We start from the raw sequence: 15,842 nt of genomic DNA on the forward strand, positions 1-15,842 counted from the left end.
ATGCTGCTTGAATGGCTGAGTTCTTCTAGCACTTGTTCCTTACTGATTCATCAACTGTACCAGCTGACCTGCACTGGCTCCAGTTTATCTAATGCCTCTGTTTTAAAATTCTCACCTGCACGTTGGCAGGTGGGAACCATCTCCAGTCGCAAGTACTGAACAAGTGTAAATATCACCCATTGGTGGTGCCTATACCTTTAAATTTTTGTTGATTCAGTGGAGGTGAGCACACCTGGTGGCCAACACTCTTGCACATGGCTAGTGCTGCCAACTTAAGACATGTTTCTTCCCCAGTTCTTCCATGGTCTCACCCCACCCTATCCCCCTCATTTCTCCAACCCCACAAGAAATCTCTGCATTCCTCCAAGCCTGACCTCTAGAATCCAGATTTCCATCAGCTCTCCACTAGTGGCAATATCTTCAGTTGTCACCCCAATCTCTGGAATCTCTTCCTAGACCCCTGCACTGTTCCTCTGTAAAATTTGCGTCTTTGTTTCATTCACATGTCCGAATTTCCTTTATGTTCAAAGTGCTGTAGGATTAACAAAGTAAAGAAGAAAATTAGTCAAGGTCTGTGGTTCCAGAGAACAATTCCAAAAATTTTGGAGCCCATTCTCTCCCTTGTTGTTATGTCCACATGGGAAAAAGAACAATTTCCCATAAACATCCAAGTGGACTAAATTCAGTAGCTCCCTAAACAATGGGGATCACAACAAACAATTAACCTTTGCTTCAAGCATGGGTAAGGCAGTGATTGCATGCTGCCCTGTTGCATAACAGGCAGCCAGTGGCAGTTGTTCTGATTGTTGCATACCACAACAGAGGCCAATATCAAGAGTGGCCATCTCTTAAAGCTATCCTGCATATTTAAAGCTAACCTGCACCCCTTAAGGCAGTGGTGCAATGTGGTGCACGTGACCGTGGACCTTTTTCCCATGTGGACATAACAACAATGGAGAGAATGGGCTCCAAAATTTTTCATGCTATTCTGGAGATCTGGGTGCAGAATATGGAGAGGAAGAAATGTGTGTTCTCAGCAAGGGGAGGGGAGTGGGTGGTGGTGTGGTGGAAGACCAATCCTCAACAAATGCACAGATTGCAGTGGAGGGATATGGATGCAAACTAGAAGAAGCCTAACAATAACTTCACAGTGCGGTTACGATCATAGATTGCAACTTTAAGTGCACCCCTGTCCTCAGACATCTTTCAGTGCACCTGTTACTCACATAGCAGCATGGAAGCAGTGTTCAGCTCCATCAGCACATCTACTGACCTGACCTTGATGCAAGATTTGGTGGCTGAGGCCTCAGCTTCCATTGCCATAAAGCAGAAGCCACCAACTTCAGGATGCTACAGAGGAAGCTTAGACTGCTGGTATAATGACTGGGGATTACACTGTGCAAAAGGAGCTTCCAGGCTGTTGCAGTAGAGTTCTCCAACACCTGTTCCCCTCTGTCCTGAAACAATTGCCCCCTCTCTTTCTCTTTCCCCTCTTCACCAAGCTGCTGCTCCAGCTCATCAGCTAATCTCCCTGCCTTTGTTGGTTACACAAGTACCTACTTGATGGTAAGGTTGTGCAGCGTAGTGCAACCCCCCCCCCCCCCCCACATAATGACACCCAATCAGCATTTACTAGAGGACACACACAACACCAGATCTCATTCCATAAGATGTCAGCTCCTTATTATGACTTGAGACTCTAGAACACAATGTCAAGCAATTCAGTTCAACCAAAGGAGATCAAAGGAGATCTTGTGTAAGGAATTTTTAAACATTGGGAGGTCTTATTTTGTTTGTTATGATATGCTTCAACATAATTCAAGTCAGACTCATCCCTGGGATTGATATCATGTTAATGGTAATTAAGAAAGGTTATGTATGGATACTTGCTCCTAGTTGTATAACTTTTATGTGTTATGTGGTAATTTATGCATCTTGAACTCTGTTTCAGATATTTTCTTCTGTTGACATCAATGGAAGCAAACTTCTGAAATGGAATTCAATGTGTATAAATTACTATATTAATAGATTATGCATTTAGCACATACTACAAAGGCCGAATTTCCATCCCCCCGTGACTCCCAGACAGAAGAAAATAATTATCGTGCACAATTTAATTAATGTAGGAGACTTCAAAAATATCTCAAGGTTTTAGAGTCACAGAGTCATGGAGCAATACAGCACAGATACAGACCCTTCGGCCCAACCAGTCTGTGCCGACCACAGTGCCCACCCAACTAGTCCCAATTTCCTGCATTCGGCGCATATCCTTCTGAGCCCCACCCCTCCATGTACCTATCCAAGAGCTTCTTAAATGATATTCTTGTACCTGCCTCAACCACTTTCTCTGGCAGCTTGTTCCACATACTCACCATCTTCTGCGGGGAAAAGTTGCCACTCAGGTCCCTTATAAATCTTTCCCCTTTCACCCTAAATCTATGCCCCCTAGTTTTGGACCCCCTTACCCTGAGGAAAAGACTGTTACTATCCACCTTATCTATGCCTTTCATAATTTTAAACATTTCTATAAGGTTGCCCCTCATTCTCCGACGTTCCAAGGAATAAAGACCTAGCCTGACCAACCTCTCCCTATAACTCAGACCCTCTAGTCCTGGCAACATCCTCGTAAATCTTTTCTGCACTCTGTCCAGTTTAACCACGTCTGTCCTATAACAGGGTGACCAAAACTGTACACAGTGCTCTAAATGCAGCCTCACTAACGGCGTATACAACTGCAACATAATGTCCCAAGTCCTGTATTCAATCCCTGACTGATGAAGGCCAGCATGTTAAATGCTTTATTCACCACCCTATCTAACTGTGAAGCCACTTTCAACGAACTATGCACTTGTACTCCTAGGTCCGTCTGTTCCATTACACTCCCTAGTGCCCTACCATCATAGTATACATCCTATTCTGGTTTGACTTTCCAAAATGCATCACCTCACACTTATCTGTATTGAAATCCATTTGCCACTCCTTGGCCCACTTCCCTAACTGATCAAGATCCCCCTGTATTCTACGATAACATTCTTCACCATCAACGACACCTCCTAATTTCATGTCATTCACAAACTTATTGATCAAGCCTTGCGCATTCGCAACAAAATCATTTTTATAAATAACAAGGGTCCCAACACCAACCCCTGTGGCACACCATGAGTTACCAGCCTCCATTTCGAGAAACAACCTTAAACCAACCCCCCTCTGTTTCCCACCTCCAAGCCAATTTTGAATCCACCTAACTACCTCTCCCTGGATTCCATGGGACCTAACCTTCCAGACCAGCTACTATGCGGGGCCTTGTCAAAGGCCTTGCTAAAGTCCAAATAGACAACATCCAGTGCCTTACCCTTGTCTATCTTTTTGGTTACCTCTTCAAAAGTCTCTGAAAGGTTTGTCAAGCACAACTTTCCACACACAAAGCTATGCTGCCTCCTCCTAATCAGACTCTGCCTATCCAAGTGCTGGTAGATCCTGTCCCTCAGAATTCCCTCCAGTAACTTCCCCACTACCGATGTCAGGGTCTCTGCCCTATAGCTCCCTGGCTTGTCCTTGCTTCCCTTCTTAAACAACGGAACAACATTAGCTACCTTCCAGTCTTCAGGAGCTTCACCAGTGGCTCATGATGAAGCAAATATCTCTGCAAGGGCCTCTGCAATTTCTTCTCTAGCCTCCCACTAAGTCCGAGATGCACTTGGTCAGGCCCTAGGGATCTTTCCACTGTAATGTGCTACAATGCTGCAAATACCTCCTCACTAGTAATATGAATGTTCTCCAAAACATCACCACTTGTTCCCTTATCTCTTGAGCAACCACAATTTTCTCCTCAGTAAACATTGAGGAGAAATATTTGTTAAAAATCCCACCCATCTCCTGCGGCTCGAGACATAGGCAGCCCTGCGAATCTCTGAGGGGACCTACTCTCTCCCTCGCCATCCTTTTACTCTTAATATAGCTATAGAACCTCTTGGGATTTTCCTTAACCTTGCCTGCCCAGATCCATCTCATACCCTCTCTTTGCCCTCCTGATTTCCCTCTTAAGAGTATTCTTAATCTTCTTATAGTCATCAAGGGATTCACTCATCCCCGACCTCCTAAACCCAATGTATGCTTCCTTTTTCTTGACCAGAGCCTCAATATCTCTCGTCAGCCAAGATTCCCTAAACTTGCCAGGTTTACCCTTCACCCTAACAGGAACATGCTGCTCCAGGACTCTTGATGTCACACTCTTAAGAGCCTCCCACTTGCTATTCATTCCTTTCCCTTCAAACAGGCTCACCCAGTCGACCTCTGCTAGATCCTGCCTAATTCCCCCAAGATTAGCCCTGCTCCAGTTTAGGATCTTAACCTGTGGACCTGTCCTATCCTCTTCCATCACTATCTTAAAACTAATAGAATTATGGTCACTGGAGCTAAAGTACTCCGACTGCAATTTCCATTACTTCCCCTGCCTCATTCCGTAAGAGAAACTCCAGTACAGAACCCTCCCAAGTAGGGCTCTCCATATATATTGACTCAGGAAACTTTCCTGGACACATTTCACAAATTCCACCTGATCCAGGCCCTTAACATTCTGGGTAGTCCAGTCAAAACCAGGGAAATTAAAATCTCCCACTAATACATCTCTATTATTCTTACAGCTATGAGTAATTTCTCTGCAACTTGTTCCTCAAGTTCTAGAGAAACCTCCACGGATGCTGCCTGGCCTGCTGAGTTCCTCCAGCATCATAGTGTTTTGCTCCTCACGTTCTCACGGGCTATGGAGGGATCCATAATACAACCCCTCCTGAGTGATCGTCCCCTTCTTATTTCTAAGTTCTACCCATATGACATCACTGGACGTTCCCCCAAGAATGTCATCTTTAAGTACTGCTGTTATGTCCTCCCTTATTAAAAGGCAACACCCCCTCCTCACTTGCCTGTGCCTCTGTCATGCCTGTAGCATCTGTGTCCTGGAATACTGAGCTGCCAGTCCGCCTTACCTGTTAAACCTCATGCATTGAAATAAATGCAGCTTAACTGAGTATTCCTTTCCCTGCTGTTACTGTGCCTCTGGCTATCCTGATTACTAAACTTGCTCTTGCTGTCCACTGCTTTATCCCATGACTTCCTCCTGCTCTAAATCCCACCCCCCTGCCAATCTAGTTTAAACTCTTCCATGTGGCATTAGCAAATTTCCCTGCAAGGATATTGGTCCCTTTCTGGTTCAAGTGAAACCCGTCCCTCTTGTGCAGGTAGCCTCTACCCCAAAGAGATCCCAATGGTCCAAGAAACTGAATCCCTGGCCCCTGCACCAGCTCCTCAGCCACAAATTCATCTGGCTTATCCTATTCCTGACCTCACTAGCACATGGCATTGGGTGTAATCTAGAGATCAGTACCCTCAAGGTCCTATTTCTTAACTTCTTACCTAACTCCCTGTACTCATTCTGCAGGACCTCAGCCCTTGTTCTACCTATATCATTTGTACCAACATGTACAACGACCTCTGGCTGTTCGCCTTCCCCTCAAGTATTTTCTGCAGCTGCTCAGAGACATCCTTGACCCTGGCACGTAGGAGGCTACACACCAGCCTGGCATCTCTTCTACGGCCACCGAATCTCCTGTCTGTCCCCCTCACTATCGAATCTCCTGTCACTATCACCCCATCTGACTGCAGCCTTTCCCTCAGAGCCGGTCACAGTGGCAGAGACCTGACTACTGCTGCACGCCCCTAAAAGAACATTCCCCTCAATGGTATCCAAAGAGGGGAATGGCCACAGGGGAACCCTGCACTGACAGCTTGCTCCCCTTACTTTTCCTGGTGGTCACCCATCTGTCTGAAGCCTGTACCTTGGGTGTGACCCCCTCCATAAAAGTCTCATCTATGATGCTCTCAGCTTCCCGGATGATCCTGAGCACATCCAAATCCAGCTCCAATTCATTGACCCGGTCAGTCAGGAGCTGCACCTTGGTGCAATTCCCATGGATGTGGTCATCAGGGAGACAGAGAGGTTTCCAGGCTTCCCATATCTTGCCGGAGGAGGATTCCGCTGCCGTAACTGCCATCCTGCCTACACTGAATCAAGTACCAAGGATCAACAGCAAAATAAAACCTTACCTGTTCTTACCTGTGCCTCCTCACTGAAACCTTTTTAAAGATCCGCTCTCACTCCCAACACCTGGGCCACTTACTCAGCCTCTTCACGCTGAAGCCCTTTGAGCCAAAGCCTCAGCTCCCCACTCCTACACTTTTCTTTCGAAGTGACAGGGTAAAGAGACTGGCAAGAGCAAATATGTGTTAAGCACAACACATATCCCACAAGCTCCCCCGCACCATCAAATATATCACACTCTTGCTACCATATTTGCATTGGCTGGTTACACCGTGTAAATTAACAGCGTAAATCAATACTGCTGTTCACACAGTCTAAAACTTGGCTTCATTTTGGCCTAGGATTGGCTAGCAGAAAACGTCCTCAATTGCATATAGGTTTGATCTTACTCAGTATCCTTTGCTTTGGGATGGAAGCACAAGCTTTTAATTTTTATATACAGTTGCCCTACAATGATTAATGGTATTATTTCAATATCCCGACTTCCAGTCAGTTTAAGTACGAACTCTTCCAAAACTCTATTGTTTACATCCCAACCAGCACCAAGTCTGCTCTACCCATTTCCTTGTGCTCACACTCAAGAAATTTGGCATTGACCCTCACCGACTTTTATAGATGCACAATAGAAATCATCCTATTCGGATGCATCATGGCTTGGTATGACAACTGCTCTGTCCGAGACCGCAAGAGACTGCAGAGTTGTGGACACAGCTCAACACATCATGGAAACCAGCCTCCCCTCCATGGACTCTGTCTACTCTTCTCGCTGCCTCGGTAGAACAGCCAACATAACCAAAGACCTCACTCACCCCGGACATTCTTCTCCCTCCTCTCATTGGGCAGAAGATACAAAAGCCTGAAAGCATGTAATACCAGGCTCAAGGACAGCTTCTATCCTGCTGTTATAAGACTATTGAATGGTCCCCTAGTATGATAAGATGGACTCTTGTCCTCACAATCTACCTTGTTATGACCTTGCACCTTATTGTCTGCCTGCACTGCACTACCTTTGTAATTGTAACACCTTTTTCTGCATTCTGTTATTGTTTTCCCTGTACTGCTTCAATGTACTGATGTGATGAAATGATCTGTATGAACAGCATGCAAAACAAAGTTTTTCACTTTACCTCAGTATATGTGACAATAATAAACCAAGTTACCAATTTACTGCTCCCACAACACCTACGCTTTAAAATGTTCATCCTTACCTTCAAGTCCATTCATGATCTTCCTCCTCCCTTTTCTCATGACAGTCATCAGCTCTTTAATCCTCTGAGATCTTTGTGTTCTTCTATCATAGCCTCTTCCCCATCCCTGATTTCTAGCATTCCAGATTTGGCAGTCATCAGCAGCCAAGATTCCAGGATTCCTCCCTAAACCTTTCCTCCACTACATCTCCTTCATTATTTAAGGTGCTCCTTCAAAATCTATTTCTTGCACCAAACTTTTGGTCACCTGCCCCCGTCTCTCCCAGTGTGGCTTAGAGTCAATGTTTGTTTGGTAGTTTTCCAGTGAAATGCCTTGGGCTGTTTTGCTATGTTAAAGGCACTATATAAATGTTGTTGCTCTCTTGAGTATTTTGTGCCTTGATTTTCTGCATTTCTGCTTTTATCTGTACATCTTTTCATGTCTTTCCCTGTCCTTTTGCACTCTTAATGCTTTTTCTTTGGCTCCATGAGATGTGTTTTGTTTACACTCCAAGATGTTTTGCTTCCAGCTTTTGGATAGAATTTATAGCTCGCAATTTAACCCACTGCCTCACCTCTGTAACAGGGCTTAGGAATCCTGATACTTTCGCCTGCTTTTTTCTTCCTCCACCCTCCAACTGAAGTGTTTTCTTTTCTTCGCCTTTTCACGTGGAACAAGGATTCTTGCTCCAAAACTTGAAAGACAAAAATAGTTTGTATTTATGTAGATCCTTTGCAGAGTGAAAATGTCCCAAAACACCTGGTTAAAGCAAAAATGAATCCTGATCCTGGAAAGGAGGTTTTAGAAGATGTAGCCAAGAAGCCAGTCCTTTATAGTGGGACTTATTGGAGACCGGGAAGAAAACTACAGTCGCTGGAATACTGAAATAAAAACAGATAATGATGGAATCGTGCAACAGGTCAGGCAACATCGGTGGAGAGAAAATCAGAGTTAGCATTTCTGGTTGATGCCTTTATCATTCCTGCACAGTTGGCAACAGAAAGGACATTACTTCCGCACTTTCCAAATGTTAGGACATCCCCAAGAACTCTACAGTCATTGAAGTATCTTTGGAGTGTGGCTACTATTGTAAGAAACACAGCAAGCTCCCACAAATTGCCATGTGATATATAACCGGGTAATCTATTTTTGTGAACTTGGGTGAGCGATAAACATTGTCCAGGGCAGTGGAATGCTCTCCTGCTCTTCAGTGACACAGGATCAGTTCTGTCCTCCTCAGAGAGCAGGTGGGGTCCTGGATTAACTGCTCATCCAAAAAACAATGTAGGAGAATTATTGTCTCCACGAGAACATTATCTATGAGTGAAAGGGCAATTTAAATTACCTTTCTACTCAAAACGCCTGTCAAAAGAGGTCACTTGAATCTGCAAAGATTGGACATAGATGGTCCCATTGCTAAATCAACTATGTTCTATAGTTTCTAAGAAGCTTCTTAAAGCTAGTGAAAAACTTGGAGAGATGTAGTGAGTGAAATCCAGAGCTTTGGACCCAAGCGGGGAAGGAATGGCTGTGAATGGTAAGATGGTCAAATGCAGTACTTGGTCAGAATTTGAGGAATGTAGGTACCTCGGGGACTGAAGATACCTAAAGAAAAAGAGAAGGCATGAAGCGATGAAGAGAAGAAAATGTTTTTTTCCAATAAATATGAAGATGAGTTTGGTTTCAGCAGGTGTGGCAATTTTTGGGTGGAACCTTTGTCCTGAATTGTGAAATTTTGGCAAGAGTGAATCTATTATTTGAAAATACAGGTTAAAGTTTATCACATCAAGATTTTCTTCAATCCGCATTTGTTTTGAGCCAAGATACATTTGTGGCCTTGAGCTGTTTTGATTTTCTAAGCACCCAACAGTGTGATGAGGTCAGCAGAACTTAATACAAGCCCTAGAGGAGGCAAGTGAGGAAAAGGAGAATTGAACAGAAGGTTGCTCTGTCAAAACAGAGGGCAAGTGCCACGAGACAGCTGGTGTAGGTCATGCATAGTCCCTCACTGCCAATAATTGGCATTGCACTCCAAAAGCACAACAGGCTGATCCCAGCGAAACTTGAAGGAGATTAAAAACAAATGAAGATTATCGTCTAAAAGAAATCTGAAACAGGAAGGCAAACTGCTGTCATTTTTCGATGTTTCCATTACAAATCTTGCAGCCATATGGTGATTTTTCTCCAAATTTCTTATTTTCTTAATTTAATAAGCATGATAAGATGTTTCCAAAAAAAACATTTGAATTCTTACTTGTTCTCTGTTTTACTCCCTCAAATTGTGAAGGGGTGGAGACTTGTCATTCAGGGATTACTGCATATCTGCACCTTCAAATGTTCCACAGATAAGATAGATATTTATTTATTAGTCACATATACCTTAAAACACACAGTGAAATGCATCTTTTTGCATTACTGATAATGTGTTGGGGGCAGCCCGCAAGTGTCGTCACTCTTCCAGTGCTAACATAGCATGCCCACAGCTCCTAACCTGTGCATTTTTTTTTGAAAGGTGGAAGGAAACCAGAGCACCCAGAGGAAACCCATGCAGACATAGGGAGAATGTGCAAACTCCTTACAGACAGCGGCGGGAATTGAACCCAGGTCGCTTGCGCTGTTATAGTGTTACGCTAAACACTACACTACCGTGCTGCCAGTGGAAGGTGAGACTAGGTTAAGCACTCAAATCTCTGGAGAAGGACTTTAACTCACAACTTTCAGAATCAGAGATGAGAATGATATCCACTGTGCTACACCAAAAACCACTGCTATAGAAACTGGAATAGAAGAACGAGAATGCAAAGTTGATTATAAAATACTTCAGAATCTACACCTACACCCTTCCCCATTTTTCTATCCATTTGCAAAATAAGTGTTGAGAAAATTGAAATAAATATCTGAACAGTTTGGAACATATATAGAGGAATGAATTTAATTTGATATTCAGATCCAGGATTAGAATTAGAACATGACATTGGGAAATAACCCCAGGTTAAGGTGTCTGCATTGAGGTTAGAGAACTGAGCCAGGTATGTCTTCAGACAATGTTAAATAATAACATTTGCTACTTACATATCATCAGAATTTTGTTCCAAATTTAGCAAATTTACTTAGCAAGAAGAGAGAAAAATAGAAAAGAGCAAATAGATGCCTCAAAACATTTTGTTATAGGTTTTGCATTTTGTTATAGGTTTTGCATTCTTGGCACCTCAATATCAGGATGGTTACCTTCTGGATTCACTCATCATTAACCTTGCTAGATAGTTGGAAATTGGTGCACTCATGCTCTGTTAAATGCACTAAATGCTGAACAAAGCACTGTGTGTATGTTAGATTTTATAATTAACAACATCTTTCATATTTTCTAATGACATAGAAGACCATTTGTTCCATCAAATCTATGCTGTCTCCCAGAGCTTTCCCATCAATCCCATTCCCCCATTTATTTCCCTCTAACCTATCTTCTTTCACATGCTCATCGACTGCCCCTGCCACCCTCTCCATAATAGGGGCAATTTACTTTGGCCAACCTGCATGTCTTTGGGATTTGGGTCACCATCCAAGTTGGTGCCAAGAATCTTTCATTTCTGGAAAAGGGACTGTGGATCTCCTTCAAGAAGAGGCTTGAGGAGGCTTTTTTTCAACTCACCAGGACCCCTAATTCCTGAGCTCCCTTTCAGCTCTCTGGTACCCTGGATCCTACACTTCCTTTCAATACAGCAAGACAAACACCTTCCTTTCATTATAACAAAGAAAGAAAATCTTGGAATTACTCAGGAGATCAGAGAATATCCAATTTCCCAAGTCTAGCAGCAAAGCATAACCATCCTGAACAAAGAGGTTAGATTCATTTTGTATCCACTCACCTCGGCTTTATACCAGCCAAAGTAGCAGTGAATGGGGTCAACTACATTAAGTAAAGAAAAGTAAGTACAGGTAAGTGATTTTATATTTCTTTATTTTGCTTTATCTTTATGTTTTTAATTTTCCAGTAACTGTGTTTTTTTATTTTATTCAAATTACTTTCATTTTTTAAAACTATTTGAACTGTTTAGAAATTTTTTTAAAATATCTATCTGGGGCATTTAAAAACAGTTCAAAGATGTTTGACAGCAGTAAACTGTCCAAAGACTATGAGGGCATTCCAGGTGCGGAGCCTAAGGATCCTCCACCTGAAGCTTAGTTTCACTTATGTTCTGCTCCACCTTGCAGGATTGCTGCAGACTGTACATACAGGTCAATTAATCCCATGGAGCAGCATAAGGTAAGTGTAGCCATTGGAAAAGCACAGGGGAGGCAGTGGGTCTAGTCAAGGACAATCCATCCATTGTTTTACTAGAATGATCTTTCAAGAGCATTGATGATGACAGAAGGTCATTGTCCTGGAATGTCAATTGTGTTTCTTTCTCTACAGATGCAGCCTGGTCTCCTGAGCATTCTTGCTTTCAATTCAAATTACCAACTTCTGCAGTGTTTTGCCCTTACTTTCACTCCTCTTTTATGCTTCATAATAGTACCTTTTGATATCACTGCAGTTAAAATTTGACTATCTGAGAGAAAACATATTAATTGAGCCAAACATAAATAAGTGATATTAAACCCAGAAGTTATCAACCTATTCACCATAGATCTGGAATGATGTGCTTCACTTACTGTGGTAAAATTCCGATAATCTGCATCCATCCTTGGGAAACCCAGTGATTTGGTATCTGGCTCACTAGGTGATGTTTGGCATGCTTCCTTTCAACTTGCCCAGACCCCAGTTCCAACATTCCCTTTCAACTCACCAGGACCCCAGTTCCTGCCCTCTCTTTAAATTCACCACAGGCATCCTCTTAAATGCACAGGGACCCTGGTTCCCATACTTCCTTTAACCTCACCAGTTTCACCTGAAAATTTATTATAATACTACGTTACATCAAGAAAAAGGTGAATTAAAGTATGCCAGGGTATTAGTAGCAATAGAATCTAATATAGGGCACCCCAGGTTATGAATGCCCAATTTATGGACACCTCTACATACAAACAAGCTCCCATAATATTATTAAATTCAAAAGTCCAATGTACATACATACATTCATTCCCATGAACAGCAGAAATAGTTTCCTTTCTCTTTCCACTTTTAGCAATTGTTCTTTCTTATCAGTCTTATGTTCCTTGGATGCCATTCATTACAATTCTGTGGCGGTATGGTTACCGTATGGAGTGATTTTTGTGTATTTTCAACTTATGGATAAAATCAACTTATGGACATATGTAAAAACAGAACCCGTTCATTATCCAAGACAGCCTGTTGTCTGGAAAATCTGCCAGTCTGATACCACCAAAGTCGAGAGCAGTCCAGATTATCAAAATTTTACCATAGTGATAAAAACGATCTAAATTTGCCACTTAATGAAGAGGCACATCCAAAATAGCAGTTTCATCATGAAGAGAGAGAGATTGAAAGACTGTAGCCCAAGTTTCTGAAACTGCAGGAATCTTTAACCCCATTTCAAAAATGTTCTAGATAATAAAACATCTTGAACTCATGGTAGAAATTTTCCTGAAATGCTTTTGCTGCTTCCAGGTGTAGCCATTTAGCATCTGAACTTGCCGAACTATTCTGCAACATACCAGATGTTGCAAGTTACCCTCCAGAACTTTAAATAAATTCTTCTTCAATGGAATTTACGGGTTGTTGTGCGTAATTCATCGAGCATTCGGTTCAGCGAGCGAGGCAACAAACTCATTAATAGCAGGTGCTCTTGCCTCCAGCTCTGGAGCTGGCATTCAGCACACACCTGAGCATTTATTAACGCTGCCAGCAGTATTAAACAACTGAAAAAATGGAGAAGGCTCTAAATGTTCTTACAGTAATACTTGATTTCGGAATACTCGCTTATCCCATGACAGGATGCAGTTGGAACCTGTGCATGTATTTTGCAAACCAAGCCTGCAATGATATATATCAATATAATTCAACCCAATGTTTACAGACACTTTCCCTAAGGGAGTCACTTGTTCCATGCAGAAAGCCAGAGAGATTCCATTGCAAAGAAGTGGGAAGCGAGTGAAAGGTAGTAAAGGTTATTCTTCTATATCTGCAATGAAAGTAAAGCCTCAAAGCTTCGAAGGAGCCCACCTGCTTTTAAAGAGCTTTTCCCGATCACAGGTTATTATCTGGTGAGCTACGAAACATGCAAATTCCATCCAATAAGAATTTATTGAAAATTCTGGAGGACAACACATAACATCTGGTATCTTGCAGACTAGTTCAAAGGATTCAACACCCAGAGCATACATTTATCCGTCATTCCACCCTGAGCATAAATTTATCCCTCATTCATAAAATAGATTATCTGTTCATTATTTAATTGCTGTTTGTGGGAGCTTACTGTGCACAAATTGACTGTCATGTTTTCTACATCATACTTGTGACATAGTGATATCAAAACCCAGAATATTTGGATTTTAATGAAAGTATGGTGATGAAGAGGGAACATAGAACATAGAACAGTACAGCACAGGTCAGACCCTTTGGCCCACAATGTCTGTGCTGAGCATGAGACAAAAATTAAACTAAATCTCTTCTGCCTGTACATGGTCCATTTCCTGCATATTCATGTGTCTCTCTAACAGCCTCTTAATCACCACTATCACATCTACTTCCACTGTTACCCCTGTCAGCTCATTCCAGGCACCTACTACTCTGTGTAAAAAAGCTGCCCCACACATCTCCTTTAAACTTTCCCCCTCTCACCTTAAATGCATGTCCTCTGGTATTTGACATTGCTACCCTGGGAGAAAGATTCTAACTGTCTACCCTATCTATGCCTCTCATAGTTCTATAATCTGCTATCAGGTCTCCCCTCAGCCTCCAATATTCCATAGTAAACAACCCAAGTTTGTCCAACGGAAGGTCATTCAACATCTTGATCACAAAAAGGCGATGCAACAAATTAATAGTCAGTCAATGATGCTAAGCAGTGGTTATGATGGAGAAGCAAATGCAGGAACATGAGTCCCTCCATATTGTCTTTCGATCCACATGCCTGATGGAGGTTGGAGGATGCTGTGCTTTTTGGTTCCCCTGCAGGCCTCAGCTTGGGCTGTTTGGTGGAACTCAATGCAGACAGCACTAACCAGGCTGAGCAGTTGTGTCAATCCATTCCCAGCTCTCAATGGGAGCTCTGGATTCCTGGAGACCTCACTTGACCTTATCACTGTAGAGGAGCTCTGGCCTTTCTTTGTACCATTGGCTGTTAAACACGACTGTTAACAGATGGTATATGCCCCAACCAGCCAAGCCAGTGAGTGTGTATTGGTCTCCTCAGGGACCCTGTATCTGGTGATACATTGAGCCGAAATGATTCACAAGATCACAAGATCACAAGACAAAGGAGCAGAAGTAGGCCATTCAGCCCATCAAGTCTGCTCCACTACCTCACCATGAGCTAAACTATTCTCATCTAGCCCCAGTTTCCGGCCTTATCCCCATATCCTTTGATACCTTGACTAATTAGATACCTATCAGTCTCCTCCTTAAACACCCCCAATGATCGGGCCTCCACAGTGTATGTGGCAACGAATTCCATAAATCCATGACCCTCTGGCTAAAGAAATTTCTTCTCATTTCTGTTCTAAATGGGTACCCTCTAATTCTAAGACTGTGCCCTCTAGTCCTGGACTCACCCACCAAGGGAAACAGCTTAGCCACATCTACTCTGTCCAGTCCCTTCAACATTTGAAATGTTTCTATGAGGTCCCCTCTCATTCTTCTGTACTCCAATGAATACAGTCCAAGAGCCGACTGTAGATTTTTCTGAGACTTTGACGATGGAAGCTGCTCAATTTCCACTTGTTCCAGCTTTCACTGCAGGACAGAAGAGTACAGGCTACCCCCACATAACGGTAGTTTGTGTAATGGAAATTCACCCTTGGGGAATTCACAAATCACTACCAAAAGATTCTGGGATACGGAATAAATATTCGCTCTTACAAAATTCATGTGAAAAAAAAGTAAATAAATGAATACAAAAGTTTTTTTTTCCAACTTGCATTTCTTGACGCATGCGCAGATGACGTTATGGAAAGTCATAATATGGACTGTTTTCTAGGAACACAACACCCCAGTAAAATGGTACTTAAGCTACATAGACGGGGACCTTGTGATGGCCTCAAGTCATTCCACACAGGGGAGACAAAGTAACTAAAGAAGATAGAGGCTTTGTCGATTTTGAATCAAGCCTAAATGAGCTGGGAAGAGTTGTGCCAAGACAGCAGAAGTGAACCGTATCGTCCAGATTTATGTCATTAATGTAGGTTTTGAGTGGAACCCACTCCAACTAGCTGTGTTCCTGTTCTTCATCTTATAAATTAGCAACAATGAAGGAGTGCCTACTTTGATTGAGATACTTTTAAAGAAATTAGAGGCAGAAAAATGCCTATTTTCACAGCATGCTTTCTTCTGGGTAGCTCTGAGCCAGAATGTTGTGGGTTTAAGAGACTTGACCACAAATTCCAGAAAACCACTCCCAATGCTGCTGTCTTTCAGATAAGATATTAAGCCAAGGCC

This window comes from Pristis pectinata, chromosome 7 (assembly GCF_009764475.1).
Source record: "Pristis pectinata isolate sPriPec2 chromosome 7, sPriPec2.1.pri, whole genome shotgun sequence".
Taxonomy (NCBI): domain Eukaryota; kingdom Metazoa; phylum Chordata; class Chondrichthyes; order Rhinopristiformes; family Pristidae; genus Pristis; species Pristis pectinata.